General features: G+C 40.9%; 1 protein-coding gene across 1 annotated transcript in view; it reads left to right on the top strand.

Moving 5' to 3' along the window:
• Nucleotides 1–3,848: 3,848 nt before the first annotated feature.
• The window catches only part of gne (glucosamine (UDP-N-acetyl)-2-epimerase/N-acetylmannosamine kinase), a 122,548-nt gene continuing 115,415 nt past the window's right edge, over nt 3,849–10,981 (top strand). The window contains exon 1 of the mRNA XM_028805804.2: nt 3,849–3,978. The gene's annotated coding sequence lies outside the window, so the exon portion shown is untranslated. The remainder of the gene's footprint in view (nt 3,979–10,981) is intronic.

The following is a 10,981-nucleotide window of genomic DNA, read 5'->3' as shown; positions in this document are numbered from 1 at the left end:
TTCATGTGTACCGCACCAACGTTTTTGAACCTCTTCACGATGTTCAATTTTGTCATCTACTCTTTGTCTTTTAATTCCTGCCCCAGGCATGGTTAAATTTCTTGGCACACAGTCTCGTCTCGTGGGACGTGAAAGTATCTCTCTGAAAAAGTCATGTTTCTTCCCAGGCTAAAAAGTCTCGTCTCTTCCCAGGAATGTTTTTATCATAATAGAGAGACATAAATAACACTTCAGAACTGTTAAACAAGGCGAGACTTGACCAAAAACAGCAGCAGGAAAGTTGCATTCAGTGCTGGCCCCTGGAAGCACATGGGAGTTGAGGGTGGACTTGGACAGCTGGTTTTTCCATCAGAAATCACTCAGACACCATTAAGGCCACTCATTGTAATGTGGTCTGCAGCTGCCAGGAAGGTCCTCATCATCAAACTTACCATCCCCTGGGAGGAAGGGTTACTGGTAGCACATGAGAGCAAGTGCCTCAAGTACTTTGAGTTGGCAGCAAAGTGCAAAGAGGCAGGCTGGGCGACTTCCATCTACCCAGTGGAGGTTGGATGTGGACTATAGGTATCACTGGTACCAACATACAGAAGGCCATTAAAGAGCTGGCAGAGGAAGCACAAAAAACTAGCTACTGGTTGTGGCTGTGAAGGAGAGATAGGTTTTGGGGTTTAACCCCACATTAAGGCCAGTAGCAGGGAGTGACAGGGAGACATCCCCATTTGGCAACTGCCCCCCCCCCCCCCAAACTGGGAGATAAACTGGGTATGGGGCGAACCATCAGTGAACGGTGGTACCAGCTGATGAACCTGCAGCTGACCTAATAGGCACTGGTGGAGGTGCATGAGGCAAATGCCAAGCAGGAATAACATCACCTGTACAACAAACTGAAATTGATTGTAATTGTAATATTTCACCCCAAAACTAAACACTGTTCTTTCACACTTGCATTGATGACATCCAAAAAATTCACTTGACTTCTGCAAAACTGGTATCAAACCATTTCTAAAGGACTGAGTGCTCCTATGAGCACAGTGGCCTTAATAATTTGTGAAATGGTAGAAGGTCAGTACCATCAGGACTCTTCTTAGACTTAGCCATCTGCCCAAACTAAGTAACTGGGTAATAAGAGCCTTGGTCAGGGAGGTGACCAAGAACCCAATGGTCACACTAACAGAGCTTCAGAAGTCCTTTGCTGAGATGAGAGAACTTGTCAGAAGGATGACTATCTCAGCAGCCCTCCATCAATCAGGCATTTATGGTAGAGTGTCTAAGCACTTTTAAAGGACTTAGAGCATGAGGAAAAAGATTCTCTGGTCTGAGAAGACAAAAATTAAACCATTAGGGCAGAACTCCAAATGCTATGTCTGGTGAAGACCGGGCACTTCTCAACATGTTTAATACCTTCCCTATGGTGAAACATGGTGGTGGCAGGGATAGGAGACTGGCCAGAATTGAGGGAAGGATGAATCCAGCCAAATACAGAGAGGATCTTGAAGAAAACCTGCTCTACAGTGGCTGCAACCTCAGAATGGGGAAACAGTTTATACCTTTCAGCATAGCAATGACCCAACTAAGACAATGCTGGAGTGGCTTTGGGATAAGTTTCTTCCTGTCCTTGAGGGTCTCAGCCAAAGTCCAGACTTAAACCCCACAGAACATCTGTGTAGAGACCTGAAGATGGCAGTTTACAGACACATCCCATCCAGTTTAATGGAGTTTGAGAGGATTTGCCAGGAAAAATGGCATAAACTGCCGAAATCCATGTGTGCAGAGCTTGTAGAGACTTACTGAAGAAGACTGAAAGCTTTAATTGCTGCCAAAGAGGCTTCAATAAAGTACTAAATTTAGGGTCCAAAACGGTTTTTAATTTTTAATAAATTTGCAGACCTTTCTGAAAACATGTTTTAACTTTACCATTATGGACTATTGAGCATAGACTGATGGGCAAAATTGCAATTGTATACACTTAAAATGAAATCTACAACACAATAAAATAAAGTTTCAATTCAGTTTCAAGTTTTATTGTCATATACAGATAACAATGAAACATCATTACCAGTAATTAAATTCTTGGACTCAGAGCCCCCTCAAATTGCACAGTAAAATAACACTTAACATTAATAAAAAAATTAAAAGTAATGAAAGTAAGAATAAAATAGTAAGGTTCACAGCAAAGTTTTAAATGTCTGTAGAGCAGGTAAATGTAGTGTATTTAAATGTACGTTCCAGTTTATGTACAGAAGTTAAGTCTAAAAGTGACTAGTATTTTTAAAATGACAGTTGTTGTCAAAATAATACGTATTCATCAGTTCAGTAGCCTGATGGCTTGCGTGTAGAAACTGTCCCCAAACCTGCCAGCGTGGGGCTGGATACACCTGCACCACCTGCCAAACGTCAGGAGTGTGAATAATCTGTGACTGGGATGGCTGGGACCAGAGAGGAATTCACTTGTAGATGTTTATAATGCCAAATAAGAGTGACAGATGGGCTGACAATGCCACCTAGTGATAAAAATAATGTGAATACCAGGAGCAGGACTCAATTACACAAGCAGTATTATTTGTTTTATTATTTTTCTAAGGTTCCATACGATGAAAGTATTATATCTTATATACATAATAAAAGACAGACAGAAATTCCAAGGAGAAACTGCTGCAGCTGTTCCTGTACTCTCTATGCCAGCACTGGACCAACAAATCTATAAAGCGAGAGCATCTCATTTAAGGAGTGAGGAAAAGCCACCATACCAAAGAAACACTATACCACTGTCTGTGGTAAGTTTCCTTTTTTACATGGCACTTAGTTTAATTTATAAACTTTCAGTCTTCTCTCACTTGAATTCTCTCCACTACCTACGGTGTAATATCCAGACTCCAAGTCCCAGCCAGTGTCCTTTTGTCTGGCGATGTTACGTAAGACTTCGAGTAATGCAGGAAACTAATATTCATTAATATTCTGAATTTTCCCACAGGATTAATAAAGTTGATCTAATCTAAAATCCTAATCAGCCACAGACCAAACATTCTGGCACGTCAAGAGTAGTGTCTGCATACTATTTTTTAGGTCTAAATACATCAGAGTAACATGATAAATTCAGAAATTTAGCCGATTAGCCATCGATAATCTACCCCAGCATATCTTTCTTACTGGTAGGTTAATTAACAAGACAGAACCCAACTTGTTAAGGGACGAGGCATTAACACTTTGTGTTTCGATGAATGTTTACCCCTCCTCCTGTCTTTAATCAACAACTGGATTGTTCTATGTAGATTTGATCTTCAATTAGGGTTAAGGTGGAATACAACTGTCATGATATATAAAGTAATGAAAGTTTGCTCTGATACACATTAAGTTTATTTTAAAAAATACCAAAAATCCACAATGCTTTATTCCACATTCCAAATTAATTTCAATTTACTTTGATGAACATTCCATCCAGCGCAGTTTTGCGCAGAATCGCGGAGATGGGTCCCACAGCAGATCTCCGTAGCTCCGCGATTCACTAGTTTTCGTGAATATGTAAATGAGATTGCATGTCTTTTTATTGGATTTGAATCAGATTATCCTTCCCAAACCCTAATCTCTCTCCATAGTGCAATCAGGTGTCATCACTGACCTATAACATTAAGCGACAGCTTCCTCCACGGAGTGGAGGTCCTTAGTAAGAAACACAATCTCCTATTTCTGCACAGAATTCCGCTGTGTTAACTGACATATACATTATTAATGCACATATTAAAGGTTTAAAATTCCGCGCACAGTTTAAATGCCTATTAGGTAAAGTGGACACATATCGTTAAAGCGGTCCGGCGGGGCATCCAGGAACTTTGACATTTCCGAGTTTTTGTTTCTGGACGGTCCGAAGCTACTGTAACATCGTCTTTCTGGTGTAGGCTTGTTGCTTTAGTTTTTGGAGGAAACGCAGCCCGCAATAAATAACAACAGCGGCAACGCAGCACGTCTGATCACAGTTTTCTGGTAATCCATCATTGCAAATAGAGGATTTGTTTATGCATGTATTGAAGTGTTTTCTGTTTTTTAAGCGTTTCCGTAGATCTTCCAGTCAGATAAGAGTGCAAATCTTATCGAGAGTTGCGTGTTAAGATGCTGACAGACACACGTTTACCTGTGCTTGTGTTCACCGTATATTGTTTGCTCGTCTGCGCGAAAGTGTGATACGTGGCATGGCGTTGTGTTGCGACATCATCATTTTAGGCGGTTCATTGGAGACGCCGATATAGGCTATTAAAATTCAGTATCGCTTAAATCGAGCGTGTTCACTTTTCACTAATGATCGACCGGTTTAGGGACTTGGCAAAGTCGGGCTCCGGTACGTTAGGGACTTGCAGCAAGAATTGTCCTTGATGCTTCATTTCTGTAGGAGCCCCTGAATGAAACTTCACCAAACTCCTGATCTGGTGCTTATGAATGTACGTGTCATTGGTGGGTTTGATTTATTTTAACTTACTATGAATTAATGCAAGTGCTGAGGTGGAATTTTGGCGTCTGTTTGCATTGACAGGGTACTACAGAAGCATTAATACAGTGTGCTGTAGCACTAGCAGATGTTATTTTTGGAACATATATACATTGTCAAAATTATTCTGTGTAAATACTGCTTTAGTTTCATTCCTATCAAACAGCTTTTCTAAAATGTATTTTGCCTTTACTTGCACCACCAATACCGAAAAAGTTGAATGATTCTAGATGTACACTTTATTTTATTTAGTTGCACAATTGATTTAATTGGTAAAATATAGTGTTCTGTTTTTATTTACTGTATGGAACATTTTTTTTGCGGTAAGATATTCATTTAATATTTGAAACAAATTAGACAGAGCCACGTCCTCACAATAGCCCAGCACACTTTCCTGTGCAAGGCAGTTAAAACAAGGAGGTTAAAATATAATGAGAGAGAAAAGGAGGACTGACTAAACAGAGATGGATCTGTCATGAAAAGGAAAGAAAGCGCTGGCAAATTTAAGTTAAGCTAACCCAAAGCCACTGTATTTTTAAAAGATGCCTTAGCAGTTCTTCAGTAGGGGAACCATTTTTGGTTCCCAAAAGACCCTTCTGCATGGAGGTTCAAGAAAGAACCTGTATTTATTTACATCTGTAACAGGCTCTATACAGTAAATAGCCATAAACGGATGGTAGCAGATTTGTGAAATACCTGTAAGTTGTAATTTGAAAAGGACTCTTGCTTACAATAACACAGGCTAAATCTGTGTTTTCTTAATTTATCAGTGTCCTGCTAGGTAACCTACCATACATTAAAGATTTCATTTTTTCTTCTTCTAAGAGTTTTTCAAAGCACCAAGAATCAATGTGTTATGCTGAGAACTAATCCCAGAATAAAACGGTACTTTGGCAAGTAATGGTTCTATGACGAACCACACAACCCAATTCCCATTAAACAACCATTATTGTTAAAAGTGGAGGTAGCACCCACAAGGAGTAGACATACAGTAGTGAAGTGGTTCTCGACCTTTATTCCTCCAAGGTCCCTCTGAGAACTACAGAAATATGTGAAGTTCCCTCCTATGTGATATTTCCTCTCATGTACTTTTGCCGCAGTCTTGACAAATGTGCTTTTTTAATGTCCAGGGGGCAGGGGGCAAGGGGGGAAGGTAGTGGACAGAATTCAGTATCCTGACAGCTTGGTGGATGAAGCTGTTAGACAGTCTTGTGGAGCGGGCCTGGAGGCTCCGGTACCTTTTCCCTGAGGGGAGGAGGCTAAAAAGGAAGTGAAAGGGGTGGGAGGAGTCACCAGCAATGCTGATGGCTCTACGGGTGAGACGGGTGTGGAAAATGTCCTTGAGGGAGGGCAGTGGGGCACCAATGATCTTACTGGCCGCATCCACTATGCGTTGCAGGAACTTCCTACGGGAGGCAGTGCAGCCTCCATACCACACAGAGATGCAGCTAGTCAGGATGCTCTCGATTGTGCCCCGGTAGAAAAAGCACATGATGGGGGGGTGGAACTTGTGCTCTCCTCAGTTTGCGTAGAAAGTAGAGGTGGGTATGAGCTTTCTTGGCCAGTGATATGGTGTTATCTAACCAGGAGAGGTCCTCGGAGATGTACGTCTCCAGGAACTTGATGCTGCTCACCCTTTCCACAGCTGCACCGTCGATGGTCAGTGGGGAGTGCTGTGAATGACCTCTCCTGAAATCGACCACAATCGCTTGGTCTTTCCCACATTCAGGAAGAGATTGTTGTCTTTATACCACTGGACCAGTTGGCTCACCTCGTTCCTGTAGCTGTCTTCGTCATTGTTGGTGATGAGGCCGACCATGGTTGTATCGTCTGCAAAGTTGACAATATGATTGGAACTGTAGATTGGTACATAGTTGTGGGTCTGCAGGGTAAAGAGCAACAGGCTGAGCATACACCCTTGTGGGGCCCCTGTGCTCAATGTGATGGTCTTAGAAGTGATATTGCCGGCCCGCACATTTTGTAGCATCCCTGTAAGAAAGTCTAACACCCAGTTGCAGAGAGAGGTCTCGAGTCCCAAATGGCTGAGTTTTTGTATTAGCTGCTGGGAAATGATTGTGTTGAATGCTGAACTAAAATCCAAGAACAACATTCGCACATAGGAGTTCTTTGAGTCCAGGTGGGTGAGGGCTGGATGGAGAGCAGCAGAAATGGCATCCTCTATGGACCTGTTTGACCTATATGCAAACTGAAATGGGTCACAGGAGGAGGGAAGAATGGACTTAATGCTCTGCATAACAAGCCGCTGAAAGCATTTCATGATGGTGGAAGTCAGTGCTATGGGCCGATAGTCATTATAGCTAGGTGGGAGGGGCTTCTTAGGAATTATGGTTGTGACTTTAAAACATGTGGGAACAACAGCTTGGTTCAGGGAGATGTTGAAGATGTCAGCAAGGACATCCTTGAGCTCCTCAGCACAATCCTTCAAAGCACGATCAGATATGTTGTCCACCTTCCGTGGGTTGATCCTAGAGAGGGTTCTCTTAACGCTGTCTGGGGCCAGACATATGGCCTGCTCGCCCGGTGGGGGAATGGTTTTCTGTGCCAGTATGTGTATGTCTTGAATCGGCCAAAAAAATCATTTAGGCAGTTAAGCAGTGTGATGTCACCTTCATAGGTCTGTGGTGGAGGTTTGTAATTAGTGAGGGTTTGGATGCCACACCAGAGAGACTTTAGCCAAACTAGAGATGCACAGTTTCCAGATATTTTCTTGCTGTACTGCTTTTTTGCTTCCCTGATGCCACGGGACAGGTTGACTCTGGCTGTTGCTAGTCCTACAGTGTCACTGGCCCTAAAGGCTGTGTCACGGATCCTCGGAAGCCTGTGGACCTCTCCTGTCAGCGATGGCTTCTGGTTAGCATGAACAGTGATATTTTTGTAATGGGTGACATCATCAGTACATTTTGCAATGTATGCTGTAACCACCTCAGTGTACTCCTCAATGTCTGTGTGGTCATTGTGAGTGGCTGCTTGTTTGAAAATGTCCCAGTGTGTAGTGCTAAAACAGTCCCTCAGAGCACTGGAGGCACCCTCTGGCCACACACGTACCTGCTTTTACGTTGGTCTGATGGTTCTCCCTCTGGGTCTGTATGCAGGTCTCAGCATGATGGTGATGTGATCAGAGAGGTCTAGGTGGGGGAGGGGGGAGGCCTTGTAGGCTCCCTTGCAGGTTGTATACACCAAATCCAGTGAGTTGTCTCCTCTTGTAGGAAAGTTCACATGTTGGTGTAATTTTGGCAATAAAACTTTTAAATCTGCGTGGTTGAAGTCTCCTGCTGTAATGAGGAATCCATCTAGGTGCGCTGTTTGTTGTTCACTAATGGCCTGGTAGAGTTCATTGAGTGCCTTCCTCCTATCGCTGGTGTTAGCGGTTGGAGGGATGTATACAGCGACAAGCAGAATCGAAGCATACTCTCTTAGTAAGTAGAAGTGTCGGCACTTAATAATAATAAATTCCGCCAGCGGAGAACAGTGTCTATGCATAACAATAATATTTCTGCACCAAGCGTCGCTAATGTAAACACACACTCCCCCGCCGCAAGTCTTATCTCTTTCCATAAAGACTCGGTCAGCTCAATTAGCATGTTAGCCCAGCCAGCTGGATAGCAGAGACCGGATATTGTCATTAAGCCAAGATTCCGCAAAAATTCCTCATGTCATGCCGAGCAGATCTCAGAAGCTGAATGTGATCTATTTTATTGTCTAGTTAACACAGGGTGCAAGGCAGCGAACAAACCATGGACTGGATATCAGTTCATCACAAAACAAACACAACCACAAACACCAAGCACACACTAGGGCCAATTTACAATCTCTAATTCACCTATCCAGCATGTCTTTGGACTGTGGAAGAAAACCCACACAGACATGCGGAGAACATGTAAAATCTACGCAGGGAGAACTTGAGATTCGAACCCTGGCCTCCTTACTGCAGGGCAGCAGCACCACCACAGCGCTACCCATGTTTATCTGAGAAGTAAAATTAACTTTTTTTTTTTTCTTTATTTCGCCTTATACGATTTCTCATATTGGGAATTTGTTAGTTTTCGTATACCCCTTGAGGTCAGAGCGCAGGGTCAGCCATTGTACAGCGCCCCTGGAGCAATTACAGGTTAAGGGTCTTGCTCAAGGGCCCAGCAGAGTAGGATCTCTTTTGGCAGTGACAGAGATTCGAACCTGCAACCTTCTGGATACCAGCGCAGATCCTTAAAAATGGGCCATGCCCTCTGCTGATTTATCATTATTACTGAGGTGAAGAGTGTTTGTTACGAAACCAGAGTAATTTATTATAGATTTTGTATTGCTGATAATGTAAACAAAGCTGTAACATGATTTGTGGTTGTAGTTAATATTGTATATATTTTAAACTGTGTACTGCACTAGGTACAGTATAGTGCAGTGGCAATGCATTAAGCATGAAAAATGGCATAGAGTAAAAACTGAAAAAAGCTGTGATTGAAGGCTTTTTTTGTCAGTGCTAAATTTTACATGGCAGTATGATTTTTGCATAAATTGTTTAGGTTTTAAAATCAAAATCTCAAAAATTTTAAGATAAAAACTAATTGAGATAAGGTTAAAAAGAAAAAAGCCTAAAGATCATATTAGTAACTGATTAAGCCCTCAGCTTTGATAAGAAAGGCAAATAAAGCTTATCTGCAGTGTTTGCTGAAATGATAGCTGAAATCTCCGGATCACTCACAATGGTAGAGCCATGTGAGAACTTTTCAGTTTGTTAGAAAAAATAAGACACTGTTTGTGAGATGATGCATATGATGTAAATAACACTCCTCGTGTAAATAAAATATTTGGATGATAAATATCTAAATATACATTACTGTGACACAAATCAATACTATACATAATTACTTACAAAGGATGATATGAACCTGAAAGGCTCAAGGGGATGTTTTGGTGCTGAATTTATAAGTGGCCAAAGATTATCTCTGTGTAGTAAATAAACAATGGATATAAATTACTAGTTCCAGCATTGGTGGGTAATAGTGTTTCTTATTTCAAAATAAAGCCAAGTATTGTGTTATTGTTAAATTTCTAATGCTTGAGATCAGCGTGCCTTTAAAGATTCATTCTTACATTGTCAGTGTTTAAGGTCTTTCATTGTCTAGTATACATAATATAGAGTGTAACAATAAGAATGAAACTCTTTATTGCATGTTTCCTCAGAACAATGACAATAATACAATACCAAGAATGACACATACACATACAATAAAAGTATACATAGCATGCAACAAAATGCCAGAAGGAAGGAATGAGAAAAGTGAATGTGCAGGATGGCTGAGGTCTTTAATAACACTGTTTGCCTTTCTGAGGCAAGGAGTGTTACATATGTCCTGAACAGACCAGGATGTTTTCGTAACAGGAGATGTAATTTGGATACATCATTATGGCCCAGAGGCCTAACAGCAATTGAAACAATGGAACCACAATATTTTCCAATATTCAGGGTGCCTTCAAGATCATTTTGAAAATTATTTATACTTTTGATGGTGTAATCCAAAAAGCCTATATAATCCGTTTATATTAAACTAATTTGCTTTGACTTTTCTGGCAATTGGCCAGTCAGGGAAAAGCATGAAGAATGCTTTTGAGAATCTTCATTTTTGCTTCACTACAATGCTCCTGCCCACACTGCAGGTTTACAAAAGCTGTTTAGAAAAACTGGGAATTCACGGAGATGACACACCCACCCTTTTCTCCAGACCTGTCCGCATGTGACTATCACTTTATCTCCACTCTAGGGGTGCACCATGCTAATGATAAAAACATCATATCAACTACAGATGGGTGGTTGACAAGCATGATAATGTTTAATTTTGTGTTGCTTGTTAAAGCATCATGAATGTTACACCAAGTGCATTAGTGTTTATGGAGATTACCTTGAGAAACAAAACTAGTTTGGTTGTATTAGTGCTTTTCTTAAATGATCAGGCAGAACACTCTATGATCATTTTCTCATATGAGTATAGTACTTTGCACCTGGAAACTAGCCCTTGTGCAGTTTTCACATTTTGTTGGTATACTTTTTGACACATTAACATTAAAAAATAATAATAATAATATTGACTTTATTGTCATCATTCCATACAAATAGTCAATTTTTACAAAAAATAGGATTGAAAACAAATCAACCCCCACCCCTGAGAAAGAGAGTATGGCCAACAGAGTAAAACTTAAAGCTAGTAAAAATAAATAAATTGATGAGTTTAATAGGCGGGTAAAGATAAATGGAGAAGAAAAATAAATGGGAAGAGAATCTACTTCCTCTGTGCTTTAAGAGCTTATTCTAAAATATTATTGATTAGATCCTGTCAGGTTTTGAAAAAATTCTGCACAGATCCTCTGAGAATTAGATTTTTTTCCAATTTCAAATAGTATAAAACATCAGTTACCCACTGATTTAAAAGAGGAAAGTTAGGATTCTTCCAGTTTAGCAAAATAAGTCTGCGTGCCAATAGTGTAGTGAAG

This window comes from Erpetoichthys calabaricus, chromosome 7 (assembly GCF_900747795.2).
Source record: "Erpetoichthys calabaricus chromosome 7, fErpCal1.3, whole genome shotgun sequence".
Classification (NCBI taxonomy): Eukaryota; Metazoa; Chordata; class Cladistia; order Polypteriformes; family Polypteridae; genus Erpetoichthys; species Erpetoichthys calabaricus.
The sequence above is the reverse complement of the archived record's forward strand: the minus strand, read 5'-3'. Positions and strand labels throughout refer to the sequence as shown.